This window comes from Rhinopithecus bieti, unplaced genomic scaffold (genome assembly GCF_001698545.2).
Source record: "Rhinopithecus bieti isolate Rb0 unplaced genomic scaffold, ASM169854v2 scaffold_35921, whole genome shotgun sequence".
Classification (NCBI taxonomy): Eukaryota; Metazoa; Chordata; class Mammalia; order Primates; family Cercopithecidae; genus Rhinopithecus; species Rhinopithecus bieti.
The window spans coordinates 787669-799646 of NW_016815302.1; the positions used below are offsets into that span (position 1 = coordinate 787669).

The window sequence follows — 11978 nt, forward strand, 5'->3', positions numbered from 1 at the left end:
TATATTTCTTTCCTTATTATCTGTGAAATAAAGCAGATACCAGAGCCATGTTATGAAATTATAAATTATTAATTTTGAGATTTAAAAATGATATAAATTTACTAAAAATAAATTCATAAAATACTTAACTGCAACATTTTTAGAGCAAAGTAACCTATTCTTTTTCTTAAACAATTAGAATATGTTTTTGTGAAACACTTAAGATTCCAGTGGAGGTAAGTATTGAATATACCTTTAACATATTAATGTTTAAACCATACTTAGGAAAACTTATTAGCTTTTAAGATTTCTTCACCTTTGTGTTGCAATAACTCTGACAAGTATTTAATTTGGAAATTTTAAACAATGAGTATTTTATTAAAATTCTGTACAATATGATTTCAACTATCTTAAAGTGACTTGTCTTAAAATACCAACATTGAACCATTTATGTTGATCTCATTACAAGAGAACAACTATGCAGCTGAAGCTGTTTTACACCGTACATAAAAAAAACTTATGGGAATTGAAAAAGTTTGAAGTCAGGCACTTTTTCAGTTCTGACTTCTGAGTATAGAATCTAAAGCCTGAGGCATGCTGCACTGTGCTCCATTTCATATCATATCAGTGACTGCTTCAATTAATTTTGTTAAGAGTCCCCAGATCTATTAAAATGCACTTCATCAAAATGCAATAATCTTTTCCAGTTCTTTCTAGCTGAAACATATTTGAAAAATCAGGACAGGAATGCACACTTTGGAATACCACTCTTATCAGTGTTATAAAAACCAATAAAGGAATAAAGCAACAATCAGTCTGCCAACAAAATAAACTCAGAAAAAAATAACCCAAGAGAAAATGTTTTACGTATCTTGTCTTAATATCTTATTTGGACTTTTCAAAAAATTTTGCTAACAATCAATGCTCTATTAGCAGTTTTGTTAAAATTATTATTCTATGGATTAAATTACTCAGGAATGAATTATTCAACCTCTTAATATAATGCAGTGTTAAAAATATAATAATATGCTGTTCTTATGCCTTGGACATAGAATGAAAATAACGGCATAAACTGGAGCTATTTTAAGGCTATTTTTGTTGATTCCACTTGAAGATTGGCCCATTACCTTGGCATGCATTTCGACATTCTACAATTGTCCTACAATTTTCTGGTGTTCATTTGTCACACTGACAGAAACCAGTTTAAAATTTAAATCCGTATCCCTCCTGAATCCCGTAAAAGAGTTTGTAGGCCACAACCTCTGCAATGACTGATGATACTCCTGTCAGTTGCTGGTAGATGTAGCAGAATTGCTCAACAAGTTTCTTAACAGGATAAACAATAAGGCAGATTACAGAAAAACAGATGACTTATCATAGGGTTGCTTCCATGGCATTCTTTATATTTGTCCCTTAAAGTTACTTCCACAAATAAAGTATTTCAAAAGTAGGAAGTGTTCTTACAAATAGATGTATATTTAATTCTCTCTTAGTTCATTTAGTTTAATATTTGTAAAAAAATTACATGCATTTGAAAATATTATAAAATATTTCTAAACCTGTGCCTTAATTTATGCAAACTATTTTCTATCTCAAAATATAAATTGATAAAATTTCATTTTGTGCTAACTTTACTATGAGTTTATTCATCATTATGACCTAGTTATCCTTATGGATTTCCAACATCAAGACTATTACTCATAAAATGTTTTCTTTTAAATCCAGGGTCTCTCAAAATCTAACCCAAGGAGGATTATTGCATATTCTCATGTCAACACAGAGTTCAATGTGTGTTTTCTCCCCAACTTCACAGTTAAATCTACAACAAAAGTCAAAAAGAGGGTGTGACATTGAAAGAGAGAGCTATATTAAGTATTTTAACCAGGAACATGAAGTTCTTATGTTTATCCCCTCTCCTTCATGGGAAAACATCTTCATCCCCAGGTTAAATCATTTGGCATATGCATTTTACCTGGTCTAAGTAGTCTATAGTCTGAAAAATATGAAAGTTTATCGATTTGGACAGTTTAACCATTATAGTACCATGTATAAAAAGTTAAACTTCCTACATATCATGTATATGCTCACCCCTGTTACATCTGTCTATTCAAACAAATATAGCCACTGGAAAAAAAATAAGGACTTGTGATCCTGAGATTGCTAAAAGTTTCTAGTCGGGGGAGTTCTAAAGATAAGCTTACTTATTAACATGAGTCTAATTCTTTAAATCTTTTTAAATAAATTGGAAAATTAGATTAGCTCAAGGTTGTATATATGCTTGCTCTTCAATTATAACATCATATTAGTTATACCTTCTTAGGGAATTTTAAAGCTTTAAGATTTAATGCCTATAATTCACATAAAATTCTATGAAAATACAAGCAAATAAATGTAAAAGTATATGTTGATATCAGATTGTGACCCCTGCAAATAAATGTAAAGGTATATGTTGATATCAGATTGTAACCCCTGTATTACAGAAAAGCTAAGCAGACAATGATTATTTAAAACATTTTTTGCAATAACACTTAAAAAGAACAAATGGTCATTAATTAATATTAGAAGTACAGTTTTCTATTCATCTGTAACATGCATTAAAATTGCACAGAAAAAATAACTATGATTAGATGTGCAATTATATTGATTCACTAAACATGAATATACTACTAATTCACTGAATTAGCCAGAGCTTATAATGTAATATCTCTAATGGAATAAAGTTGAACTACGTAGTATTAGTTTCTTAAGACAAAAAGATATATACTCTGGAACACATACTGAAAATACATTGAAAGATTTCAGAGGCTAAGTGAAGAGCTGTGAAGTTTCGATGCCACCTTTGACAATTAACGTTCCTGAAAACAATGTCACAGTAGTGAAAACTTCATAAGAAAGGTGTGTCATTCTTGTCTATGAGACTAGGTTACCACGAGAAATATGGCTTCATTAAGTGAAGAAGAGCAGAGACAAATTAGGGGTTCTAATAGAAAAAACACAAGTATAATTTTATTTGCCATACCCAAGATTAATTAAGCCCAGTGTTCTCACAGTGACACTATGTATTGTACATATATCGTGTACAATAGAATATTGTACCATTTTACACAGCTATTCTAACAAGAATTCAAAACATAATATTTCTTAAATAAACTCCCCTTTCCCTGTACATATTTATGGGGTACATGTGATATTTTGATACAAGCGCACAATGTGCAATGACTAAATCTGAATATTGAGATGTCTATCAAACACTTCTCATTTCTTTGTGTTAGAAACATTTCATATCGACTCTCTAGTTATCTTGAAATATACATGCAATAAATTATTATTAAATGTAGTCACTCTATTGTGCTACTGAACATTGGAGCTAATTTCTAGTAACTGTATTTTTGTGCCTATTAACCAGCTCCTCTTGACCCACCCTTCCCAATACCTTTCTCAGCCTTTGATAACCATCAATCTACTCTTTACTTTCATTAGATCGCTTTTTTTTTGGCGGGGGGGATGGAGTCTCACTCTGTGGCCCAGGCTGGAGTGCAGTGGCAGGATCTTGGCTCACTGCAAACCCCGCCTCCTGGGTTCACGCCATTCTCCTGCCTCCCAAGTAGCTGGGACACCACACCTGGCTAATTTTTTTTTTTCTTTTTTCTTTTTTTGTATTTTTAGTGGAGACAGGGTTTCACCGTGTTAGCTAGGATGATCTCTATCTGCAGACGTCGTGATCCGCCCACCTTGGCCTCCCTAGATCACTTTTCTTAACTCCCATATATGGTAAGAACATGTAATATTTGTTCTTCCATATGGCTTATTTTATTTAACATATTGACCTCAAATTCCATCAATGTTGCTACATATGACAGAATTTTATTATTTTTATGGCTGAATAATATTCTATTATGGATATATATGACATTATCTTTTTATCTGTTGATGGGCACTTAGTTTCATTCAATAATTTGGCTATTGTGAATAGTGCTGCAATAAAAATGAGAATGCAGATATCTCTTTAATATACTGATTTATTTTCATTGAATTTATATACAGCAGTGGGGTTTCTGGATCATAAAGTAGTTCTATTTATAATTTTTAGGGGAACCTCCATATTGTTTTCAATAGTGGTTTTAGTAATTTACATTCCTACCAACAGTGTACAAAGATTCATTTTTCTTCACATCCCTGTTAGCTTTTTTTATTTTCTAACTTTTGGATAAAAGCCATTTGATTTATATTTCTCTCATGATTGGTAATGTTAAGCATGGTTTCATATACCTGTTGGCCAACTCCTTGCCATTTGAATAGTTTAAAAATATTTCCTTCCATTCTGTAGATTGTCCTTCATTCTGCTGTTTCCTGTGTTATGCAAAAGCTTGTAAGGTTGATGGGATCTCATTTGTCCATTTTTGCTTTGAGTGTCTGTGCTCTTGAGGTCTTACTCAAGACATCTTTGCTCAGACAAATGTCCTGAAGTATTTCCCCAATGTATTCTTCTAGTAGTTTTATAGTTTCCACCCTTAGATTTAAGTCTTTAATCTATTTTGATTTAATTTTCATATGGCAAGAAATGGGGGTTTAATTTTATTCATCTGCATATGGATATCCTGTTTTTACAATACCATTTATTGAAGAGATGTATGTTTCCACAATGTATATTTTTGTCAACTTTGTCTAAAACAGGTTGACTGTAAATACATGGATTTGTTTCTGGGTTCTCTTTTCTTACTTTACTTTTAATCAAGGATATTTTCATTATTCTCACCACATAAGTGTTGTTGATTTTGAATTTTAACTATTCCCATACTTGAAAACTCATGTATAAGTTACTATTTTCAAATGTCTCCTACTTTCAAAGTCTTCTTTTTATTACTTTAATTGCTACAATGATATATGTATGTATGGTCTTACACCTAGATTATTGCAATATTCTCTGCCATGTTTTCCCAGTCTCCTATCTATCCACATTAATATTTTGACCCAATTGCCATTGAAATAATTATTATAAATTACCATTATGGACACAACCCTGTTCAAAAATATTTGATTGTCTCCTCAAATGAAAGAACATGGTTTGGGCATCTTAACTGGTACAGGCAATCATGGATCATGTAATGCAGTTTGTTGAGCCAAAGTTGGCAGCTTGTAAAGGACTCAGTTCAGCTAGTTAAAAGATGCTCCAAACCTGATAGAAAAGAATTTCAGAAGATTGCCATGGCAACAGCAATAAGATTTGCTATAATGGGATTCATTGGATTTTCTATGTAATTGGTTCATATTCCTATTAATAACATAATTGCTGGTAGCTGAATATGTTTTCGAGGAGTGTTTTCCATCTTAGGGATGGGTGAACAAGTGAGGGTTTGAGAAGCTCATGGAGTGAAAGGTTGCTGAATATTTCGTGGTCTCTTCCTTTTTATTTCTTCCAAGATGTTTTCTAGTTCTAAATTAAAATAACATGAAAAGAAAAAGGAAAGACAAAGAACATTGTTTAAACACTTAGAACAACATTTAAAGCTTTCCATATCAAAATTTGTGGAGGCTGTACAATGCAAAATTACATTTACAGTAATAAAAGTCATTGGGTGAGAGGAGGATCTACTATCAGGCAAGGCTGAAACGAAGGAACCTTTGGCAGCATAAATTGTTGGGTGCTGAATTTTTTATTTATCCCATATTGTTTTGTCTTGTGTCATATTATTTTCATACTTTGACTTTCCTTTCATTAAGGATGTCTTTTATAAAGAAGAAATCACCAACCATTTGAAGGCACTGGCTCTTGTTATCTTTTGAGAATTGTTTAAAATTATTGAAAACTGTTTGTTAGCTGCTCAGGATGATAGAGGAAAAGATGTGCTATTAATTTGAGGACGACAGTTTAAAAGAAGAGAGAGATTTCTTGGAGTTTATAATCCCAGGATTGGTGAACATATGAGGAAGCACATTGTATTTGGTCTGGCTTCTCTAAGTAGACAGAATAGGATATGTGTATACATGAAGGGGAATTTGTTAGGAGAATTGATTCAAAAGATCACAAGGTGAAGTCCCACAGTAGGCCATCTGCAAGCTGGCCTTTGGGACTCGGAAGGAACCCAGTCTGAGTCCCAAAACCTAAAAAGTAGGGAAGCTAAAAGTGCCCCCTTCAGTCTGTGGCGAAAGACTCAAGAGGCCATGGCAAATCCCTGGTATAAGTCCAAGAGTCCAAAAGTTGAAGAACTTGGAGTTCTTATATTTGGGGCAGGAAGCATCCAGCATGGGAGAAAGATGAAGGCCAGACGATTCACAAAGTCAAGTCCTTCCGCGTTCTTCTGCCTGCTTTATTCTAGCCACACTGGCAACTGATTAGATCATGCCCACCCAGATTGAGGGTGGGCCTACCTCTCCCAGTCCACTGACTCAAATTTTAATTTCTTTTGACAACACCCTCACAGACACACCCAGGAACAATACTTTGCATCCTTCAATCCAATCAAGTTGACACTCATTATTAATCATTACACACATTATGGTGGTGTTGGATAATAAGGCTTCATAAATATTTGCATGTTTCTGCATGGTCAGGGCTTTCAGAGCAAAGACTACTGGTATCTTGATTTAAAGAAGGTTGCATGGCAAGCATGCCTTTGAAGCCAGAAATTTTTTTTTATTGTCGATGAAGAGTAAAATTGCTTCTTCCTTGAATCGTTTTGCTTACGTTCTAAGGATAATGAATCCCAAGTCATTTGTTTATATTTTAGAGTAGTAAAAGAGAGTTAAAGACCTCCTCAGCCCCCTTCCTTCACTCTTTCTCAGACAGGATGTGCTGACATTCCAGAACAAAGGCCTCCCTCACTCTTCTTCAGAGGGAGAATCGTGTAATGTACCAGCTTTCCTAAATAAGTTCCGGGTTTTATAATTCTCAGATGCATTTTGTCTGGTGCAAAAGCCCTGCACGTACAGGGGACAGAGCATGTACCTTTTGCTACCATTTTTTCACTCTGTGGAGAATTGGTGCATGGGCAGCCACTGCTTCTAAGATTATTCTAGGTATGAGTAAATTAAAGGTCTGTTCTCTGATCTAGAAGTATGGCGTTCACATTAGTAGATTTAGATTGACAAAAACAGAGAGAGAGATATACGTACATATATAGAGATTTATGTATTTTAGATACACTTCATATATACGATATAGGTACATATATATGCAGGAATCCATGTATATATGTATGTGTGTACATATATATGTGTGTGTGTGTTTGTGTGTACATATGTGTTTATAAAATTATGGCAGTTATATTAACAGGGTAATATCTCAAATCCTGCATAATTTCTAATTTAACAGTTGGTAACAAGAGCTGCCTGAGGAAAGAAAAAGTATAGGTCCTGAAATACAGGGCCTGTTATATAGAAATAGAACAGAGACTACTGGAAGAAGTAATTAGGGAAATAAATGTGAGGTTTTGACCCATGATAATAGAAATTCCCCAATACTTGGCACTAATTCTACTTCAGTCTCTTGCAGGTATGAAAGTTTCTCAATTTTAAAAATTATAAATTTATAAATGCCTTTAAGATGAATTCAGATTATGGTTAGATACACTTTGAATCGACAAAATAAATTGTGATATACATATCACAATTCATAGACAGACAGATAGGAAAGAAATACAAGCAGAAGACTTTAGTGTTCAAATTCAAAATAAATTGAAACTGTGGTTCTTATGTCAATTTTAAAATAATAGTTCTATTTTAAGTAACTTTCCACTGCTGAGCTACACGTCTGTGCTTTCTATTGTGATTCTGCCCTTGATGTTGGCAAAGGTAATATCAGGGACCTTATAAGAACCACAAAAAAGAAAGCACTCTAGGAACAGATGTAACAAAGGAACTAGTAGAGGCGAAGCCCTGATACTTGAAATATAATGACACGACCCAAAGGTCTAGTCTCCATTATGTTCTCATTTGGGGCAGAATTTCACTACATCTCTTCAGCTAACCTTGGAGACAATAATAGTAGGTGGATGTTGAGAAAATCAATAATATCTTCCACCTTTCATAGGTTGGCCTAGTAGCTCCACTGAGAGCCTGAGCTCATTCTGAGAAAATTATTTGATGCCATAAATGGACTTCTTATACCTAACAAGGGAAAAAATTAAATAATTTATAGTGAACAAAAACTAAATGACCTCTGCATGTCACTGTTAGCATCTATTTATTTTTCCATACTGAATGACTATGGCTACAAGTCTTGCTGTATATACTCTTTAATCTATGCTGCTTCAGACATCTTTTAAGAGAATTGCATGGTAAACAATGGCAAGATCCTTAAAAGCTCATAATTTACATCAATAGAGGTTAATTATAGCTACCCATAAATCTTTGTTACTATCTAGCAGAGAATAAACCCGATCTGAACATTTTAATTATTGTACACATTACAATTATCTTGTCAGGATAGTAGTCACTGCTCAATGAGATTGGTCTAGTGTTCTGGATTTTTGAAACAGTGATCTGTTTCATAAACATAACAGCAAAACTTAAAGATCATACAACTTCCATGTTCATGATTTTAACTGAAACATCAGCAACTGAATATCATGTAAAACAGGTGCAAAAAGAAAACATACAGGTGTTTTCTTTTTTGTCTTATTATATTGTTTTGTCTTGTCATCTTACAAATTAAATTGTTCTTAATGCTTGCTTTTAACAGGCTAAAATCAGGGATCCCTACATGTCCTTTTACATATTTATAGATCTTAACACTAAAGAAGCTCCCATAAACATCCAATACGTAGGATTTCACCTGTAAAGCACATCAATCTATGCAGGATTTGTAAATATTTCAAATTTTTATTCAGTGTTGGATTACAACAGAATGAGCTATAAATTTAGGTCAGCTATTGAGAAAAATACAGATAAAATATTTCAATTAAGAAATTTATCAAAAAGTAAGGAAAACAACAAATATTGGATTACTGATATTTACTGGTGAGTTATAGGCAATTTGAAGATTATTAGGAAGGACCAGAATCAAGATAATAGGAAATAATTGAAAACATTTTTGGAACTATATCATAGGAATTTTCCACATCTAAATATGATGTTTGTTTCCTAGGCTTAAGATTAAAAGTTCTTGGTAAGAGCTTCTAAATGATTTGTTAGATCACATGCCCTTGAATGTTTAGGGAGGGATGAATAGAATAGGCACCATTGCCAGCCCAAGTTTTTTGCTAGCTCCTTAAACTTTTACCTTGAAAAAATAATGCCAACTCTATTCCAGTATTTGAATAACCCCTGTATTTGACTCAGATGATAATGGTAATGCAATTACCTTTGACATAATTGGTTTAGGAATCAACATCCTAAGTGTGGTAGATTGCAAAAATGTCTACAATTCCAGTATGCACACCTGTTTGTCATTTGACTTTGAAACGATCAAGAGCTGTGTTCCATCAAGAGCTTTCTATTTTGAATTTATTGCCTTTAATCTGGATTTGGCCATATAATTCACTTTGGTAAATGGTACAATAGTACTCATGATGCAAGCAGAGACATGAAACATACCTGCGCTCTGCAGTGGGACATGCCATCTTTTGCTACTCTATTAAACTCAATGATCACCTCCATGTGAAAACCCCAAAAATTTTTCTGAAGATGAGTGACCCAGTTACTTCCATCAACCTTTTCAAGAACCAAGCTGACCACTGTATATATGGATATGACCATATACTACTAGCTGACTACAGGTGCCACCAAGTAGGTTAGAAACAAGTCATGCAAGCTTATCCCAGTAGCTTAGACCACCAAGTAGGTTAGAAACAAGTCATGCAAGCTTATCCCAGCCCAAGTTGCTCTGTGCTTTGGGAGGCCAAGGCAGGAGGATCACTTAAGGTTGGAGTTCAAGACTAGCCTGGCCAATGGGGTGAAACCCTGTCTCCACTAAAAATACAAAAATTAGCCGGGCGTGGTGGTGCGTGCCTATAATCCCAGCTATTCGGGATGCTGAGGCAGGAAGGCAGGAGAATCACTTGAACCCAGGAGGCAGAAGTTGTAGTGAGCCTAGATCATGCTAGTGCACTCCAGCCTGGGCTACAGAGTGAGACTGTCTAAAAAAAAAAAAAAGAAAAGAAAATTTTGGTCTGTCATCTAAGTCATCTAAATATAAGTATTTAACATCTTAAACATTTCTAAAAAGGCTGAACCTATGGAATATGGTGAAATATTAGAGTAGTATTAATAATTGTTATATGGTATCATTAAAATGTGTCTACTACGTAAATATCAAGATTTGAGTGAAAGTCAAATTTTTTAGTAGAAAGAGTTTCAATTATATTTTCATACATAATCCAAAATATGTATAAATTATGCATAAAATATATATAATGATTTCTAATATTAAAGATTTATGGTAGGCTGTAAATATGCCATGTCCTTGCCCTAATCCACAGAAACTAGTGTTAATTTATATGGGAAAAGAGACTGCCAGTGTGATGAAGGACCTTGGGACAGAAAGGTTGTCTTGGATTATGTGGGTGGTTCTGATGTAATCAAAGGAGTCCTTATAAGAGGGAAGGAATTAGAAAGATAGAAGAGATGTTATGAGGGAGGTAGTGATTTAAAGATGTCATACTGCTGACTTCGAAGGTGGAAGAAGGGGTAAGCCCAGAAATGTAAGAAATGAAACTTTATAAGCTAGGCAAGGCCAGTAAAAGGATTTTCACCTCAGAGCCACTACAAGGAAAAAGTCTTGCCATTAACTCAGTGAAATTGATTTAGAACTTCTGATTTCCAGAACTGTGAGAGAATTCATTTATGTTACTAAATTTATTGTAATTTCTTACACGAGCAGTAGAAAATTTTTAAACTCTCGTGTGTGAGCCTCAAAGTTGCACCGAAATAGTTACATGTATCATTGCTGCTTGATTTCAAATTCTTATGCAACTCAAATTAAATTTGTATTATTGATTTTCTGTTTAATATTATCTGACACACTTAATATCTAAATATGCTTAAATTTTGACATGTCCAGATTTTCTTAACAGGAGAGCGTTATAAAAGAATGTCAGATACCAGTCAGTAATATCTACTCAACGGCAGAATCATCAGTAAACTACTGTCTATAAAATTTACCAGAAGCTTGGATGAGAGAAACTGTGTTTAGAGTCTTGCCTGCCTGCAGGAAACATCATTGAAAGTCAATGCAAATCCAGAGAGTTGCTCTTCCAGTAACAATTGCCCGCAGAGACCTTTTAGACTGTGGAAAACATATTTTTGTGGAAAACACATTTTTGTGCAATAGCCTTTCTATTAGACCAAATAGTTAAGGCACAAACCTAAAGTCTGGGTATTTGCCACTGCCTGGGAAAATAAATGGAATAAAAGAATTTACTGCGCAGATCATAAAATCCTTTAGGCAAGAAATCTATTTTTTGATTATTAAAGTTTTCAATGGAATGTGCCATTTAGCTAGAGGACAATGAAATAGTAAATAAAAGGCCTCAAAATATTGCATTAAATATTGGGAGTTTATCTTTCTCTCAATTGCTACAAGTCTTTTTTTAGGAAAAAATTTTAAAAATGATGAAGGTTGTATTTTATATATATAAGTATATGTATATATAACTTGTATGTACATATCTATATCTATATATGTATATATGTGTATGTATATATCTATATCTATGTATAGGTATATATATACCTATATGTATCATAATTTATTTTACCAATACTTCACTGACAAAATTTGGGTTGTTTCCAATTGTTTTGCAATAACAAATAATGTTGTGATTAATATCCTTACAGAACTGTCTTTCCAAATTTCTGTAACTATTTCCCCAGGATCAACTTTTATTATAGATGTAGAGATACATTTGTAGGTTTGTTACATGGATATTTTTCTCCCACGTAGTGAGCATAGTACCCAACAGGTAGTTTTTCAACCCACAGCCTCTACCTTTCCTACCCCATCTAGTAGCCTGCAATGTCTGTTTTTTCCATGTTTATGTCCATGTGTGCTCAGTATTTAG

The 11978-nt window shown here is 33.6% G+C and overlaps 1 pseudogene; it reads left to right on the plus strand.

Annotated features, from left to right (window-relative positions):
- Positions 1 to 5072: 5072 nt before the first annotated feature.
- LOC108515902 (protein transport protein Sec61 subunit gamma-like) lies at positions 5073 to 5280 on the plus strand (annotated as a pseudogene).
- The last annotated feature ends 6698 nt before the right edge of the window (positions 5281 to 11978 follow it).